At 51.9% G+C, this 19,168-nt stretch overlaps 2 non-coding genes across 2 annotated transcripts; both read left to right on the forward strand.

Annotated features, from left to right (window-relative positions):
• Window positions 1–5,440: 5,440 nt before the first annotated feature.
• trnav-uac (transfer RNA valine (anticodon UAC)) lies at window positions 5,441–5,513 on the forward strand. Its single transcript has one exon. It is a non-coding gene; the product is annotated as a tRNA-Val (tRNA).
• A 2,383-nt stretch (window positions 5,514–7,896) lies between these two features.
• trnav-uac (transfer RNA valine (anticodon UAC)) lies at window positions 7,897–7,969 on the forward strand. Its single transcript has one exon. It is a non-coding gene; the product is annotated as a tRNA-Val (tRNA).
• The last annotated feature ends 11,199 nt before the right edge of the window (window positions 7,970–19,168 follow it).

Below are 19,168 nucleotides of genomic sequence, written 5' to 3' on the forward strand. Positions count from 1 at the left end.
TGATGGAAGAGAGTTGTGGGTGTGTGGGTGTTTATTTATGTACATATCTGATTAAAGGCAGCAAACAGGGTGGTGGTGGAGGGTTCTGCATGTGTGTGTGTTTCTGTGTATATCTGTTTCAGGGCAGGAGACATGGTGGTGGTCGAGGGTTGTGTGTGTGTACTTCTGTGTATATCTGCAAAATGCCAGCAGAACAGGGTAGTGGTGGAGGGATGTGCGTGTGTTTGTGTATATATCTGTTTAATGTCAGCAGACAAGGTGGTTGTCGATGATTGTGTGTGTGTTTCTGTGTATATCTGTTTAGTGACAGGAGACAAGGTGGTGGTGAAGTGTAGAGTGCGTGTTTGTGTGTATATCTACTTAACAGCTGGAAATAAGGTGGTGGTGGAGGGTTGTGTGTGTGTGTTTCTGCATATATCTGTTTAATGACGGGTAGCAGGGTGGTAGTGGAGGGTTGTGTGTGCGTTTCTGTATATATCTGTTGAATTGAAGAAGGCAGGGTGGTAGTGGAGGGTTGTGTGTGTTTCTGTGTACATCTGATCAATGGCAGAAAACAGGTTGGTGGTGTAGTGTTGTGTGTGTTTTTCTGTATATCCCTGTTTAATGGCAGGAGACAGGATGGTAGTGGAGGTTTGAGTGTGTGTGTGTTTCCGTGTATAATTGATTAATTGCAGGAGGCAGGTTGGTGGTGGAGGGTGGTATGTGTTTGTTTCTGATGAAATCTGTTTCATGGCAGGAGACATGGTGGCAGTTGATGGTTGTGCGTGTGTATCTGTGTATATATGCTTAATGGCAGAAAAACAATGTGGTGGTACATGGTTATGTGTTTGTGTATTTCTATGTATATCTGTTTAATGGCAGGAGACAGGGTTGTGGTGGAGGGTGGTGGCGTGTGTGCATTTCTGCGTATATCTGTTTAATGATAGGCGAGGGGCTGGTCGTGGTGGTGTGTGTGTATGTTTGTGTATATCTGTTTAATGGCAGGAGACAGGGTGGTTTTGGAGGTTGGTGAGTGTGTGTTTCTGTATATAACTGTTTAATTGCCGGAGACAGAGTGGTGGAGGAGGGTGGTATGTATGTGTGTTTGTGTGTCTATATGTTTATTTGCAGGAGACAGTGTGGTGTTGGAGGAGTGGGTGTGCGTGTTTCTGTGCATATATTTATAATGATGGGAGACTGGGTGGTGGTGGTGGTGGGTTGTCTGTATGTTTCTATAAATATCTGTTTAATTGCTTAATGACAGGAAACAAATTGCGGTTCAAGGACTGTGTGTGCGTGTGTGTTTCTGTGTATGTCTGTTTAATGGCAGGAGACAGGGTGTTAGTGTCGAGATGTGTGTGTGTTTCTGTTTCTATCTGTTTAATCACCGGAGAGTGTGTGATTGGGGAGGATTGTGTGTGTATATGTGTATGTTTATGTGCATATCTGATTAATGGCAGCAAACAGGGCGGTGGTGGAGGGTTCTGTATGTGTGTGTGCTTCTGTGTATATCTGTTTTAGGGCAGGAGACAGGGTGATGGTCGAGGGTTGTGTGTGTGCATTTCTGTGTATATCTACTCAATGGCACGAGAACAGTGTAGTGGTGGAGGGTTGTGTGTGTGTGTGTGTGTGTGTTTCTGTGTATATCTGTTTAATGCCAGGAGACAGAGTGTTGGTGTAGGGTTGTCTGTGGGGTTTTTTTGTGCCAGTCTGTTTAATGGTAGTTGATAAGGTGGTGTTGCAGGGTTGTGTGCGTTTTTCTATATATATCTGCTTAATGACAGGAGACAGACTGGTGTTCGTGGAGGGTTGTGTGTGTGTGTGTTTCTGTGTATATCTGTTTAATGGCAGTAGGCAGGGTGGTGCTGAAGATATGCGTGTATGTTTCTGTGCATATCTGTTTAATGGCAGGAGACAGGGTGGTGCTGAAGATATGCGTGTATATTTCTGTGTGTATCTGTTTATTTGCAGGAGACAGCGTGTTGGAGGAGGATGGTGTGTGTGTGTTTCTGTGTATACATGTTTAATTTCAGGAGACAGGGTGGTGGTGGAGGGGTTGGTATATGTGTTACGGTATATATCTGTTTATGGGTAGGAGATGGGTTGTCATGGAGGTTTGTGTGCGAGTGTGTGTTTCTGTGCATATCTGTTTCAGGACTGGTGACAGGGTGGTGGTGGAGGGTTGTGTGTGTAGTTCTGTATATCTCCACTCAATAGCAGGAGAACAAGGTGGTGTTGGAGGATTGTGTGTGTGTTTCTGTGTATATTTATTTAAGGCCAGGAGACAGGGTGGTGATGGAGGATTGTGTGCATGTTTCTGTGTATATCTGTATAATGGCAGGAGACAGGGTTATCGTGGAGGATCGTGTGTGTGTGTTTCTGTGCATATCTGATTAATGGCAGGAAACAGGGTGGTGATGGAAGATTGTGTGTATATTTCTGTGTGCACCTGTTTAATAGCAGGAGACAGGGTGTTCGTGGAGTGTTGTGTGCGTGTGTTTCTGTATATATCTATTTAAGGGCTGCAGACAGGGTTGTGGTGGAGCGTAGTGTGCGTGCGTGTTTCCGTGTATGATTGTTTAATGACAGGAGACAGGGTGGTGCTGGAAATATGTGTGTATATTTCTGTATGCATCAGTTTAATTGCAGGACACGGTGGTGGAGGAGGCTGGTGTGTGTGTGTGTTTCTGCGTAAATATCTTTAATGGCAAGACATAGTGTGGTAATGGAGGGTAGAACGTCTGTGTTTCTGTGTCTATGTGCTTACTTGCAAGAGACAGGATGGTGGTGGAGGGTTGTGTATGTATGAGTGTTTCTTTGTATATCTGTTTAATGCAGGAGACAGCGTGGTGGCCGAGAGTTGTGAGTATTTGTTTCTGTGTATATCTGTTTAATGGCAGGAGACAGGGTGGTGGACAAGAGTTGTGTGTGTTTGTTTCTGTGTATATCTTTTTAATGGCGGAGACAGGGAGTTGGTCGAGGGTTGTGTGTGTGTATTTCTGTGAATATCTGTTTAATGGCAGGAGACAGGGTGGTCGTGGAGGATTGTGTGTGTGTTTCTGTGTATATCTGCTTAATGACAAGAAAGAAATTGGGTGTCAAGTGTTGTGTGTGCGTGTGTGTGCTTCTGTGTATATCTGTTTAATGGCAGAAAACCATGTGGTGGTGAAGGGTTGTGTGTGTGTGTTTCTGTGTATGTCTATTTAATGGCAGGAGACAGGGGGATGGTGTCGAGATGTGTGTGTTTCTTTTTATACCTGTTTAATTGCCGGTGAGTGTGTGATGGTGGACCATTGTGTGTGTGAGTGTGTGTGCGTGTGTTTCTGTGTAGATCTGTGTAATTGCCAGAGACAGTGTGGTCCTGGATGATTGTGTGTGCGTGTCTGTGTATATATGTTTAATGGTTGAAAACAATGTGGTGGTGAAGGGTTGTGTTTGTGTGTTTCTGTTATATTTGTTTAATGGCAGGAGACAGGGATGTGGTTTAGAGATTTGTGTGTGCTTCTGTGTATATCTGCTTGATAGCCTGAGACAACGTGGTGGTAGAAGCTTATGTTGTGTGTTTTAGTGTGTATCTGATTACTGGCAAGAAACAGGGTTTTGGTGGAGAGTTTTGTGTGTGTTTCTGTGTATATTTATTTAATGGAAGGAGACAGCGTGATGATGGAGGGTTGTGTGTGTTTCGGCATATATCTGCTTAATGGCAGGAGACAGGATAGTGGTGGAAGATTGTGTGCTTGTGTTTCTGTCGATAACTGTTTAATAACAGGAGACAGGTATTGGTGCAGGTTGGTGTGTATGCTTTTCTGCATTTTACGTTAACCGTGCAATTTGCTGCAGAGACGTTCACACCTGGACATGAGCCACAATGATACCATTGGGGAGAAAGTGAGGTCTGCAGATGCTGGAGAGCAGAGCTGAAAATGTGTTGCTGGAAAAGCGCAGCAGGTTAGGCAGCATCCAGGGAACAGGAGAATCGACGTTTCGGGCATAAAGGGCTTCCCTGCATTCTGCCTGACCTGCTGCGCTTTTCCAGCAACACATTTTCAGCCACAATGATATCAACTGAGTTAGAAACGTGTTGGAACTGAGTTGGAAGCGTGTCTTTTTTTTTTACGTTTTCAAGATGTCAATTGCGCTGGACAACAACGAGCTATTGGAAACAGAAAGATGAAACGGAGAATGGCTTCAACTTTCAGTGCTGGATGACACTGAGCAGCAGCATTGGAGGCTGAGGGTTGTTCTATAATGTAGTGGTCATCACGTTCGCCGAACACGCGAAAAGTCCCCAGTTCAAAACTGAGCAGAAACTGCTTTGTTTTTCAACAGCAGCCTTGTACATGGACAAGAACAGAGATTTCTTGCTTGCTTTCCCATCTGCAAACCTGCCTTCAAATTTGCTTGAACGAATCTGCTCTCTAAGAAAAATGCGTGTGCTTCCCGGGCAATTAACTGTGGTGTGGGAAAGTGCCGAATTTTCCGGTGTCTGTGCTGTCATGATCGTGTTCGCCTCCCGCGCGGAAAATCGCAAACAGCTCTGCTGTCCCAGGCAAGTTGAACGTTTACTGGAGACGAATGGAGACTGTTACTTCATTGCTGTTGTGAAACAAAGTCTTGAGGTGGCTCGACTCGTCGTTATTTTGTTTTCTGGCCAATGGGAAAAATGTTCCAATGAATTGCGATGTCACATGTTATTGAATTTCTCCCATTTCCTTCATTTCCGTCCTGGAGACATCGGAAGGGAAAGGTAATCTGATCAAAACTGTGATTGGTGAAATTCATTTTTTTATGGCCCATTCTTATTGCGTTCTTTCTTTCTCTCTTTTCAGCATTGTCTGGGAAGTGGTGGTGCACTCAGGCTCCAGTATGTTTGAAAGAGCAGTTTGGAATTGCCCTGTTGTTAGTTGTGAGATTACTTTATGACTCATGCCCCCGGCCTGTCTCACATTTAGCATTCATGCTCGCAGTGTCTGAAAATGCATTTGGTTTGCCAGTTTTTTTTGTGTTCCGTGTTAAATGCTTTCTGTTTTGCGATTCGCTCAATACATTACGAATTAACAGGGTTTCTGAGGTAAGTTCCAGCTGCAAAAATCCTCAACTGAGAATTTGCCGGAGTATGGTCAGTCGCAGCTAAAGTAAGGAAGTCGTTCGTTTCTGCAGTGTTTCACAATACAACCTTTCCCGTGAGCAGTCGAACAGACTAAATGATTGTGCCACAGACTGCGACGGCAAACTCCGCTAAAAAGTAATCCTTTACAGCCGGTGTACGCAACACAATGTTATTGGCGCACACCGCGTGGAAACAGATACTTCGGTGTATCTCGTCCATGCTCACCACATAAACAAAATTAAACAAGTCCCATTAAACAACGAGCGATTGGAAACAGAAAGGTGAAAGGTAAAATGGCTTCAACTTTCAGTGCTGCATGCCACTGAACCTCAGCAGTGGCGTCTGCGCCTTGTTTCTGTAGTGTAGTGGTCATCACGTTCGCCTTACACGCGAAAGGTCCCCAGTTCGAAACTGGGCAGAAACTGCTGTGTTCTTCAACTGCAGCATTTTACATGGACAGGAGCGGAGTTTTCTTGCTTGCTTTCCCATCTGCAAACTGCCTTCGAATTTGCTTGAACAAATCTGATCTCGTAGGGAAATGTAACGCAACTCCATTTAATTACTGTGCAAAGTATTGTAAAGTTTTTCTCCAACCTGGTTCTGATCATATGCCATTCTGTTTGAGAGTGTAGTTAACGCTTTCTGATCCTTCCACGAAAAGCAGTACCACATTTGCATTCCTTGCGCAGGCGGCCCGTTTCCAAGACAGGGAAGAAGCTGATGCGCTGGTGTCACAGCGTACCACGGATTCCTGAACTAGTCTGTCTGTCAAATGTCCCCCCAAAGTCGTCTATGAAGGACATCATTTGGAAGCTGTCTGTCGTTATTCAATGTGCGTGAGTTGTTACCAGAGGTCCTGAATCATGTTTTGGATCAGTTCGCAAGTTAGTGACTCATTCAATTAGCAACAGCAATTACACTCTCAGAGGGACCTCTGGACCTGTGCTTTCATAGCGTCGCTAGTATTAAGGTGCGCCCCGAGATCTAACCACGTTGGAACTGAAACGTAGGAATCGACAGAGAGGCTACTGAATGACATCGCATCCATTTGGTTTTCTTTAAATCACTGACGAGCAGGAAAATGTAAACTGGGAGGGCGAGTGGGGAGTGAGGCACTTGCAGCTCTGGTGAAATTCCTTCTTTGTGATTCACTCAGCAGCCAGAGACGTGTGAAGGTGACTCAGGCGTGAGAGCTCTTCACATCGAGAACAAAAAGCACTCAAGGGCAGTTAGCACCTCTTCAGGAGTAGGGGGTGGGTGAGCTAATTACCTTTTGACTTCGGTTACTATGTTCAGAAACTGCCTTTTAGATTGATGTGAACAGAAACTGCATTTCTAATAAGCACCGTGGAGTTTAGCAAAATTTATTGAGTCGCTTCTCGTCCACTCAGTTGGTATCCATGTGGCTCATATCCAGGTGTGAACATCTCTGAAGCGAATTGCACGGTTAAGGCAAAAAGGCAAGGTAAGTGTCATCTCGAACTGGCTTCGAGGTCAGAGCATCCTCACAATGTGATCTGTCGTTCTCGGATTGTAATGCTACCTCCGGTTTTAGGGTGGAGAACATTCTTTGGGACTCTTATTCTGCAAAACAGACACAGTGACTGAAACTATGCTGCGCGGTATGATGTGGAACACGGCCTGTTCAGCTTTGTGCATTTTCCCTGTAGTCCGGTGTGTTTCATGTTCCGCGTAAACGTGAAAGTTGTCCTGTTTCAATCAAAGGGTGAAATCATTTCGCAAAACAAGAATCGAAATTGCAGTAATGCCAAGCAGCTCATGGTAATTTGACCAAATCATAACCGATCGTATGTTCTCACGCACTCACAAATACATTTGTAGTTGAAAATATTCTGAGAAGATAGACAAATCGCAAACAGCTCTGCTGTCCCAGACAAGTTGAGCGTTTATTGGAACCGAATGTCGACTGTGATTTCATTGCTGTTGTGAAACAAAGTCCTGCGGTGGCACGACTCGTCGTTATTTTGTTTTATGGCCAATGGGAAAAGCGTTCCAATGAATTGGGATGTCACATGTTATTGAATTTCTCCCATTTCCTTCATTTCCGTCCTGCGGACATCGGAAGGGAAAGGTAATCTAATCGAGACTGTGATTGGTGAAATTCACTTTTTTATGGCCCATTCTTATTGCGTTCTTTCTTTCTCTCTTTTCAGCATTGTCTGGGAAGTGGTGGTGCACTCAGGCTCCAGTATGTTTGAAAGAGCAGTTTGGAATTGCCCTGTTGTTAGTTGTGAGATTACTTTATGACTCATGCCCCCGGCCTGTCTCACATTTAGCATTCATGCATCCCTGTGTCTGAAAATGCATTTGGTTTGCCAGTTTTGTTTGTGTTCCGTGTTAAATGCTTTCTGTTTTGCGATTCGCTCAATACATTACGAATTAACAGGGTTTCTGAGGTAAGTTCCAGCTGCAAAAATCCTCAACTGAGAATTTGCCGGAGTATGGTCAGTCGCAGCTAAAGTAAGGAAATCGTTCGTTTCTGCAGTGTTTCACAATACAACCTTTCCCGTGAGCAGTCGAACAGACTAAATGATTGTGCCACAGACTGCGACGGCAAACTCCGCTAAAAAGTAATCCTTTACAGCCGGTGTACGCAACACAATGTTATTGGCGCACACCGCGTGGAAACAGATACTTCGGTGTATCTCGTCCATGCTCACCACATAGCCAAAATTAAACAAGTCCCATTAAACAACGAGCGATTGGAAACAGAAAGGTGAAAGGTAAAATGGCTTCAACATTCAGTGCTGGATGCCACTGAGCCTCAGCTGCGGCGTCTGCGCCTTGTTTCTGTAGTGTAGTGGTCATCACGTTCGCCTTACACGCGAAAGGTCCCCAGTTCGAAACTGGGCAGAAACTGCTTTGTTCTTCAACTGCAGCATTTTACATGGACAAGAACGGAGTTTTCGTGCTTGCTTTCCCATCTGCAAACTGCCTTCGAATTTGCTTGAACAATTGTGCTCTCGTAGTGAAATGTAATGCAACTCCATTTAATTACTGTGCAAAGTATTGTAAAGTTTTTCTCCAACCTGGTTCTGATCATATGCCATTCTGTTTGAGAGTGTAGTTATCGCGTTCTGATCCTTCCACGAAAAGCAGTACCACATTTGCATTCCTTGCGCAGGCGGCCCGTTTCCAAGACAGGGAAGAAGCTGATGCGCTGGTGTCACAGCGTACCACGGATTCCTGAACTAGTCTGTCTGTCAAATGTCCCCCCAAAGTCGTCTATGAAGGACATCATTTGGAAGCTGTCTGTCGTTATTCAACGTGCGAGAGTTGTTTCCAGAGGTCCTGAATCATGTTTTGGATCAGTTCGCACGTTAGTGACTCATTCAATTAGCAACAGCAATTGCACTCTCAGAGGAACCTCTGGACCTGTGCTTTCATAGCGTCGCTAGTATTAAGGTGCGCCCCGAGATCTAAGCCACGTTGGAACTGAAACGGAGGAATCGACAGAGAGGCTACAGAATGACATCGCATCCATTTGGTTTTCTTTAAATCAGTGACGACCAGGAAAATGGAAACTGGGAGGGCGAGTGGGGAAGTGAGGCAGTTGCAGCTCTGGTGAAATTCCTTCTTTGTGATTCACTCAGCAACCAGAGACGTGTGAAGGTGACTCAGGCGTGAGAGCTCTTCACATCGAGAACAAAAAGCACTCAAGGGCAGTTAGCAACTCTTCCGGAGAGGGGGGTTGGGTGAGCTAATTACCTTTTGACTTCTGTTAATATGTTCAGAAACTGCCTTTTAGATTGATGTGAACAGAAACTGCATTTCTAATAAGCACCGTGGAATTTAGCAAAATTTATTGAGTCGCTTCTCCTCGATTCCCACACAGATTTCCAACTCAGTTGGTATCCATGTGGCTCATATCCAGGTGTGAACATCTCTGCAGCGAATTGCACGGTTAAGTCAAAAAGGCAAGGAAAGTGGCATCTCGAACTGGCTCCGAGGTCAGAGCATCCTCGCAATGTGATCTGTCGTTCTCGGATTGTAATGCTACCTCCGGTTTTAGGGTGGAGAACATTCTTTGGGACTGTTATTCTGCAAAACAGTGACTGAAACGATGCTGCGCGGTATGATGTGGAACACGGCCTGTTCAGCTTTGTGCATTTTCCCTGCAGTCCGGTGTGTTTCATGTAATGTCAAGCAGCTCATGGTAATTTGACCAAATCATAACCGATCGTATGTTCTCACGCACTCACAGATACATTTGTAGTTGAAAAGATTCTGAGAAGATAGACTCAGCTTACCATTGATAGTTGTCTGGATTGATGGGCTATCATTGTCTGCTGCGAAATTGATATTGTAGACGGGCACATCCCAGCAGCAGTGTGTTGTGGCCCTTTTGAATAGTGCCTTGATGCAACTTCGTTTGTGAATGTTGCTCTCATAATTCAGGACTTGGTCTGTGTGTGTGGCTTTCCTATGTACCTTTGTGGTGAATTCTCCGTTTGGTGTTCTCTGTACCATCACGTCTAGGAATGGGAGTTGGTTGTCCTTTTCTTCCTGTCTGGTGACCAAATCACAAGCGAACATATATTCTCACGCACTCACAGATACCAGAGAAGAAGAAAAGGACAACCAACTCCCATTCCCATTCAAGACACTATTCAAAAGGGCCACAACACACTGCAGCACACCAGAACTGCAAAAAGAGGAAGAGGAACACTATACAAGGTATTCGCCAAAAACGGATATGCTCGCAATTGTATCAACAGATGCCTAAGGGATTGATCACAGAACAAGGACATGCCACAACCCAAAGGACGAGCCACACTACCAAACATCAAGAACATCTCCGAACTGACAGCCAGACTACTGCGATCACTAGGACTCATAACAGCACACAAACCAACAGCCACACTCAGACAACAGCTCACCAGAACTAAGGACCCGATACCCAACATGAGCAAACTAATGTAGTATACAAAATCCCATGCAAGGACTGCACAAAACACTATATAGGACAAACAGGAAGACAGCTAACGATCCGCATCCACGAACATCAACTAGCCATGAAACGACACGACCAGCTATCCCTAGTTGCCACACACACAGACGACAAGCAACATGAATTCGACTGGGACAACACTACTATTCTAGGGCAAGCCAAACAAAGAACAGCCAGGAAATTCCTAGAAGCATGGCACTCATCCACAAACTCCATCAACAAACACATCGACTTGGACCCAATATACCGGCCACGACAGCAGACAGCTGAAACTGACAACCGGAAGCGGCAGGGACAGGCCACTATAAATGCCGGAGGAAACACCACAGAAGCGCTTCACAGGAGGCTCCCAAGCACTGAGGATGTCACCTAGACAGGGGACAAAACGTTTTCAACAAAAACTTCCAGCTCGGCGAACTTTACGTTCCTATTTTTTTACTTTGTCGAGATATCAATTACGCTGGACAACAATGAGCTATTGGAAGCAGAAAGGTGAAGTTCAGAATGGCTGCAAATTTCAGTGCTGGACGCCACTCAGATGCAGCAGCACTGGTCCGGGCTTGGTTCTGAAGTGCAGTGGTGATCGCGCTGGCCTTATACAAGAACGGTCGCCAGTTTGAATCTTGGCCAAATCTACCTTGTTCTCCAAGAGCAGCCTTTTACATGGACGAGAACAGATATTTCTTGCTTGCTTTCCCATCTGTAAACCTGAGTTCGAATTCGCTCCAGCCTTCTACCCTCATCGCCTTCACACCCTGCCTTCTGCCGAACACATTCTCTTCCCTCGCCTTCATCCCTGCCCTCTCCAGCCTTGCCTTCCATCCCCCCTGCTCTTCTCTCCCCTTACCTTCTACCCCCTCGCCTTCTCCCGCACCTTCCCGCCCGCTCCTTCTCTCCCCGTCATCTGCCACCTCACCTCCTCTTCTCTCACCTTCTCTCACCACCTTCTCCTGCACCATCTCTCCCCTGCTTCTCACCTCTCCTTCTCTCCAACATTCTCCATCCTCGCCTTCTCTCCCTCGCCTTTACCCTGCCTTCCCGCCCCACGTTCTCTCACTTGCCTTCTCCCCTCCGCCTTCTCTGTCTCGTCTACTCTCCCTCGCCTTCTTCCCCGCCTTGTCTCCCCGTTTCTCTCCCCCGCATTCTCCACTCTCGTGTTCTCCCCCGCCTTCTCTCCCCTCTTCTCCCCTTCCTTCTCTCCCCACCTTCTCTCCTCTGCTTTCTCCACTCTCGCCTTCTCTCCCCACCTTCTCCCTTTCCTTCTCCCACGCCTGCTCCCCCGAGTCTTCTCTCCCTGCCTTTTCTCCCCACTTCTTCCCCTGCATTCTTCACCCTCGCTTACTGTCCTTGTCTTCTCTGCCCCATCTTCTCCACCTGGCATTCTCTCCCCCACGTTCTCCACTCTCGCCTTCTCTCCCTGCCTTCTCTCCCCTGCCTTCTCGCACCGCCTTCTCCCCTTCTTCGCCCCCGCCTCCTCCCCTAGTCTTCTCTCCCCGCCTTCTCTCCCTAACGTCTTCCCCCGCATTCTCCATCTGCGCTTTCTGTCCTCGTCGTCTCTCCCCCGTCTTCTCCCTCCTCACTTTCATCCCCGCATTCTCCTCTCACATTCTCCACTGTCACCTTCACAGCCCCTCCCCTTCACACCCATCACCTTCACCCCCTCGCCTTCACAGCCCCTCACATTTACCCCATCGCCTTCACTCCCTGACTTTCACAGCCCCTCACCTTCCCCCTCGCCTTCACTCCCCTCACCTTCACCCTCCCTCCCTTTCACCCTTTGCCTTCACTCCCCCTCACCTTCAGCCCCTCACCTTCACTCCCCTCGCCTTCACCCTCCCTCGCCTTCTCCCCATTGCCTTCACTCCCCTCGCCTTCACTCTCCCTCGCCTACTCCCCAACGCCTTCACACCCCTCGCCTTCTGTCCCCCTCATCTTCACTCCCCCTCACCTTCACCCCGTTCGCCTTCAATCCCCTCGCCTTCACCCTCTCTGCCCTTCACCCCCACACCGTCACGCCCCATCGCCTTCACACCCCTAGCCTTCACCCCTCTCGCCTTCACTTCCCCTCACCTTCAGCCCCCCTTGCCTTCAACCTCTCTCGTCTTCACCCCCACATGCCTTCAACCCATCTCGCCTTCATCTCCCTTTTCTTCACACTGTTCACCTTCACCCCCGCTCACCATCAACCCCTCGCCTTCAACCCCCTCTCCTTCAGACCCATTTACTTCACACCCCTCGCCTTCCCCCCTTACATTCACCCATCCTCACCTTCATCCCTCCTCGCCTTCACAATCCCTCGCTTTGTCCCTCTTGTCTTCTCTCCCCTTGCCCTCTCCCCTAACCTTCTCTGCCCTCGCCTTCTCCACCCTCGCCTTTTCCGAACCTTCTCCACCCTCGCCTTCTCCTCCACCTTCACCCCCGCAATCTCACCCTCTGCCCACCTTCTCTCCCGCGCCTTTTTTCCTCTCGCCTTCAAATTGCCTCACATTCACCCGCCTCGCCTTCAACCCCTCGCCTTCACCTCTACTCGCCTTCTCTCCCCTCGCATTCTCCCCTAACATTCTCTGCCATCACCTTCTCTCCCCTCGCATTCTCTCACCCACCTTCTCTCCCCGCCTTCTCTCCCCAATGCCTTCACCACCCTTGCCTTCACACCCTCGCCTTCACACCCTCGCCTTCACCCCGCTCTCGCGCCTTCACCTTCCCCCACTTTCACCCGCATTGCCTTCTCTATTCCCTGCCTTCACCCCACTCGCCTTCTCTCCCCGCCTTCTCCACCACCTTCTGTCCCCTCCTTCTCCCCCGCCTTCTCCACCCTCATCTTCTCTCCCTGCCTTCTTCCCCCACCTTCTCTCCCTCGCCTCCACCCCCGCCTTTTACCACACACCTTCACCCCCACCTTCTCTCTGCCGCATTCGCCTCACTCGCCTTCTCTCCCCCTCATTGTCCCCAATCGCCTTCTCTCCCCGCATACTCCACCAGCACCTTCTCTACCCCCACCTTCACTCCCCTCGCCCTCTCTCCACCTCGCCTTCTCCAACTCGCCTTCTGCACCCCTCGCCTTCTCTCCACTCGCATTCTCTCCCCTCGGCTATTCATCCCTCACCTTCTCTCCCCATCGCCTTCTCTCCCCTTGCCTTCTCTCACTCCACCTTCTCCACAAAGACTTCTCTCCTCTCGCCTTCTCTTCCCTCGCTCTCTCTCCCCCTCGCTTTCTCCACCCTCGCTTTCTCCTTCCTCTCGTTCTCCACCCTCGCCTTCGCCATCTGACCCCTCGCCTTCTCCCCTGCCTTCTCCATCTTCGCCTTCTCTCCCCGCATTCTCCACTCTCGCCTTCTCTCCCCTCGCCTTCTCCACCTTCGCCTTCTCCACCCTAGCCTTCTCTGCCACCTTCTCCCTCTCAACTTCTCTCCCCGCCTTCTCCCCTGCTTTCTCCACCCTCGGCTTCACCACCCTCGTCTTTTCTCCCCGCCTTCTCCACCACCTTCTTCCGCCTCGCCTTCCCTCCCCCGCCTTCTCCACCACCTTCTCCACCCTCGCCTTCTCCGCCATCGCTTTCTCAGCCCTCGGCTTCTCCCCAACCTTCTCCCACCTCGTCTTCTCTCCTCGACTTCTCCACCGCCTTCTCCACCCTCGCCTTCTCTCCCGCCTTCTCCCCGCCTTCTCTCCCCGTCTTCTCTCCCCTGCCTTCGCTCCCCGTCTTCTCTCCCCTGCCTTCTCCACCCTTGTCTTCTCCTCTGCCTTCTCCCCACATTACCACCCCTGCCTTCTCCACACTTGCCTTTTCGCCCCGCCTTCTCTCCCCGTCTTCTCCACCCTTGCCTTCTCCACACACCTTCTCCTCGCCTTCTCCTCGCCTTCTCTCTCTGTCTTCTCTCCCCGCCTTCTCCCCGCTTTCTCCACTGCCTTCTCCCCGCATTACCACCCCCACCTTCTCCGCCCTTGCCTTTTCACCCACCTTCTTTCCTCTGCCTTTTCCACCCTCACCTGCGCTCCCCTCGCCATCATTCCCCTGCCTTCACGCCATCCCCTTTAATCCCCCGTTGCCTTCACACCCTTTCGCCCTCAACCCTCGCCATCACCCCCTCACGATCACCCAGCTCGCCTTCACCCTCCCTCTCCTTCACTCCCTCGCCTTCACACCCCGTTGCCTTCACACCCACTCACCCTCAACCCCCCACACATCACTCCCCTTGAATTCACCCGCTCACCTTCACCACCTTGTCTTCATCCACTCTTGCCTTAATCCCCCTCGCCTTCAGCACCATCGCCTTCACGCTGCCTTGCCTATCCCTCTCGCCTTCACACCTCTTGCCTTCACTCCCTCGCCTTCAAATCCCTTCGCATTCACCTGCCTCGCCTTCAATCTCTGCCCTCGCCTTCTCTCCCCTCGCTTTCTCTCGCCCGCCTTCGCTCCTCTGCCTTCTCTCCCCTCATCTTCACCCTCCCATCCTTCAAATCCCTTGCCTTCACCCCCTCGCCCTCACCATCCTTTCGCCTTCACACACCCCCTCGCCTTTACCATCCCCGCCTTCATCCCATCGCGTTCTCTCTTCCCTGACTTCAGCCCCCTCGCCTTCTCCCTCCCTTGCCTTCACCCCACTCGACTTCTTCCCCGCCTTCTTTCCCTCGCCTTCTCTCCCTCGCATTCTCCACCCTCGCCTTCTCCATCCTCGCTTTCTCCATCCTCGACTTCTCCCCCATCTTCTCCCCCTCGGCTTCTCTCCCCGACTTCTCCTCCGCCTGCTCCACCCTTGCCTTCTCCCCCACCTTTTCCACGCCTTCTCTGCCCACCGTCTCCACCCTTGCCTTCTGCCCCGCCTTCTCCACCCTCGCCTTCTCCCCCGCCTTTTCCACCCTTACCTACTCACGCCTCCTTCTCTCCACCACCTTCTCCACCCTCACCTTCTCTCCCCACCTTCTGTCCCCACCTTATCCACCCCCGCCTTCTCTCCCCTGCCTTCTCTCCCCTTGCTTTCACGCGTTCCCGCCTTCACCACCTGCGCCTTCACCCCCCTCGCCCTCACCATCCTCTCAGCTTCACACAAACCCTCGCCTCCACCCTCCCCTTCCTTCACCCCATCGCATTCTCTCTCCCCTGCCTTCATGTCCCTCGCTTTCTCCCTCCCTTGCCTTCACCCCACTCGCCTTCCCTCCCCGCCTTCTCCCCCACATTCTCCACCCTCACCTTCTCTCCCCGCCTTCTCTCCCCTGTCTTCTCCACCCTTGCCTTAATCCCCCTCGTCTTCTCGCTCCCTTGCCTTCACTCCACTCACCTTCTCTCCCCGCCTTCTGCCCCGCCATCTCTCCCCACCTTCATCCCCGCATTCTCATCCTGCCTTCTCCTTCCTCGCCTTCGCACCTCGCCATCACTCCCCTCACCTTCACCCCCTCGCCTTAAAACCAACTTGAGTTCACACCCCCTCACCCTCACCCCATCACCTTCACCCCCTCACGTTCACCCCTCTCGCCTTCACCCTCCCTCGCCTTGGCTCCCGCTCACCTTCAACACCCCTCGCCTTTAACTCCTCGCCTTCACACACCCTCACCTTCTCTCCCCTCACCTTCTCTCGCCCGCCTTCTCTCCCCTCCCCCGACTTCACCACTCTCGCCTTCACCCCTCTCACTTTCACCACCCTCTCGCGTTAACACATCCCCTTGCCTTCACCGTCCTGTGCCATCACACCCACCGCCTTCTCTCTCCCATGCCTTCATCCCCCTCGCCTTCACCATGCTCATGTTCTCCCCGCCTTCTCCCCCTCGCCTTCTCTCCCTCGCCTTTACCACCCTCGTCTTCTGCACCCTCGCCTTCTCCCCGCCTTCTCCACACTCACCTTCTCCCCCCACGTACTCCCCCCGCCTTCTCTCCCCTGCCTTCTCTCCCACTTGCTTTGACCGGCCCCCACGTTCACCACCTGCGCTTTCACCCCCCTCGCCCTCACCATCCTCTCAGCTTCACACACACCCTCACCTTCACCCTCCCCCTCCTTCAGCTATCGCCTTCTCTCTTCCCTGCCTTCATGCCCCTCGCCTTCTCCCTCCATGCCTTTACCCCACTCGCCTTCCTTCCCTGCCTTCTCCCCGTCTTCACACCCCGCCTTCTCCCCCACATTCTCCACCCTCACCTTCTCTCCCCGCCTTCTCTCCCCTGCCTTCTCCACGCTCGCTTTCACCCCACTTACCTTCTCTCCCCGCCTTCTGCCCCTGCCATCTCCCCCCACCTTCATCCCCGCATTCTCACCCTGCCTTCTCCACCCTCACCTTTGCTCCCCTCGCCATCACTCCCCTCACCTTCACCCCCTCGCCTTCAACCCACCTTGACTTCACACCCCCACACCCTCAGCCCCTCACCTTCACCCCGCTCGCCTTCAATCTCCCTTGTCTTGACTCCCCCTCACCTTCACCACCCCTCGCGTTTAACTCCTCGCCTTCACACCCCCTAGCCATCTCTCCCCTCACCTTCTCTCCCCTGCCTTCTCTCCCCTCGTATTCACCCTCCCGCACCTTCACCACCTTTGCCTTCACCCCCTTACTCTCACAGCCCTCTCGCCTTAACAGACCCCCTTGCCTTCACCGTGCTCTGCCTTTACACCCATCGCCTTCTCTGTGCCCTGCCTTCATCCCCCTCGCCTTCACCACTCTCATCTTCTCCCCCGCCTTCTCCAGCCTCGCCTTCTACCCCCACCTTAAGCCCCGCAATCTCATCCTCGCCTTCTCTCCTCACCTTCTCTCCCCACCTTCTCCATCTCGCCTTCAAATCTCGTCGCATTCACCTGCCTCACCTTCAACCCCTCACCTTCACCACCCCTCGCCTTCTCCCCCTAGCCTTCTCTCCCATCGCCTTCTCCACCCTCGCCTTCTCCACCCTCGCCTTCACTCCCCTCGCCTTCTCCACCCTCGCTTTCTCTTCCCCGCCTTCTCCACCCTCGCCTTCTCCCCAGCCTTCTCCCTCTTGCTTTCTCTCCCCGCCTTCTCCTCCGCCTTCTCCACCCTCGTCATCTCTCCCCGCCTTCTTCCCCACCATCTCCACCTTCGGCTACACCACCGTCATTGTCTCTCCCCGCATTCTCCCGCCAATTTCTTCCCTCTCGCTTTCTCCACCCTCGCCTTCTCCACCATGGCCTTCTCCCCCACTTTCTTCCACCTCGTCTTCTCTCGCCGCCTTTGCTCCTGCCTTCTCTCCCCACCTTCTCCACCTTCGCCTTGATCCCCCACCTTTCCCCCGCATTATCACCCCGCCTTATCCACCCTCGCCTTATCACCCCGCTTTCTCAACCCTCGCCTTCTCCCCCACCTTCTCCTCCACATTATCACCACCGCCTTCGCTCCCCTCGCCATCACTCCCCTCACCTTCACGCCCTCTTTAACCCCCCTTGTCTTCACACCCGCTGACCCTCACGCCCTCGCCTTCACCTCCTCAGCTTCAGACGGCTCGCCTTCACCGTCCCTCGCCTTCACTCCCCCTGACCTTCACCGGCCCTCGCCTACACCCTCTCGCCCTCAACCCCTCACGCCATCATGCCCCTCGAAATCAGCTCCTCACCTTCACCACCTTGCCTTCAGCCACCCTCGCCTTATTCCCCCTTGTCTTCAACCCCATCGCCTTCACGCTCCCTTGCCTTTCCCTCTCGCCTTCACACCTCTTGCCTTCACCCCCTCGCCTTCAAATACCCTGGCATTCAAACCGTCTCACCTTCAGCCCCTCGCCTTCACCCCCTCACCTTCTCCGCCCTTGCCTTCTCTCCCCTCGCCTTCTCCCCTAACCTTCTTTGCCCTCGACTTCTCTCCCTTTGCCTACTCCGTCCCATCAACTCTCCTCTGCCTTCTCTCCCCATCTTAACCTTTCCTCGCCTTCACTCCCCTCGCCCTCACCATCCTCTCGCTTTCACACAATCCCTCGCCTTCACCCTCACCCACCTTCATGCCTCGCCTTCTCTCTCCCCGCCGTCATCCCCCTCGCCTTCTCTCTCCTCCACCTTCTCTCCCCAACTTCTCTCCCCGTCTTCTCCCCCTCGCCTTCAATCCCCGCTTTCACCCCCTCCTTTTCTCCCCCGCATTCTCCACCCTCGCCTTAACCCCCTCCTTCTCTCCCGTCGACTTCACTCCCTGTCTTCAACCCCCCTGCCTTCTCCGCCACATTTTTACCTCCACCTTCACGCCCCGCCTTCCCTGCCCGCCTTCACCACTCGACTTCTCCCCCTGCCTTCTTTCCCTCGCCTTCTCTCCCCGTCTTCTCTCCCTCGCCTTCTCCCCCTCCTTCTCCCCTCTCGCCTTCCCCACCCTCGCCTTCTCCCCAGCCTTCTCCCTCTTGCTTTCTCTCCCCGCCTTCTCTCCCTCCAACTCCAGCCTCGGCTTCACCACCCTCGTTTTTTTCTCGCCGCATTTTCTCGCAAATTTCTTCCACCTCACCTTCTCCACCCTCGCCTTCTCCACCCTGGACTTCTCCCCCCCACCTTCTCCCACCTCGTCTTCCCTCCCCGCCTTCTCCACCCTCGCCTTGATCCCCTACCTTCACCCCCGCATTATCACCCCGCCTTCTCTACACTCGCCTTTTCACCCTGCTTTCTCAACCGTCGCCTTCTCCCCATCTTCTCCACAGCATTATCACCCCCACCTTCTCCATCCTCGCCTTTGCTCCCATCGCCATCACTCTCCTCACCTTCACGCCCTCTTTAACCCCCGTTGCCTTCACACCCCCTGACCCTCACGCCCTCGCCTTCACCCCCTCACCTTAACCCCGCTCACCTTCACCGTCCCTCGCCTTCACTCCCCCTGACCTTCACCGCCCCTCACCTACACCCTCTCGCCCTCAACCCCCCACGCCGTCATACCCCTCGGAATCACCTTCTCGCCTTCACCACCTTGCCTTCAGCCACCCTCGCCTTAATCCTCCTTGTCTTCAACCCCATCGCCTTCATGCTCCCTTGGCTTTTCCTCTCGCTTTTACACCTCTCGCCTTCACTCACTCACCTTCAAATACACTCGCATTCACCCGCCTCAACTTCAACCCATCGCCTTCACACAATCCTCGCCTTCTCTCCCCTCGCCTTCTTCCCTAAACGTCTCTCCCCTCGCCTTCTCTCCCCGCCGTCTCTCCCTCCTTTTTC

The sequence above is a fragment of the Chiloscyllium plagiosum genome, unplaced genomic scaffold (genome assembly GCF_037043375.1).
Source record: "Chiloscyllium plagiosum isolate Xiang-an unplaced genomic scaffold, Cpla_swu_hap1 HiC_scaffold_31, whole genome shotgun sequence".
NCBI lineage: Eukaryota > Metazoa > Chordata > Chondrichthyes > Orectolobiformes > Hemiscylliidae > Chiloscyllium > Chiloscyllium plagiosum.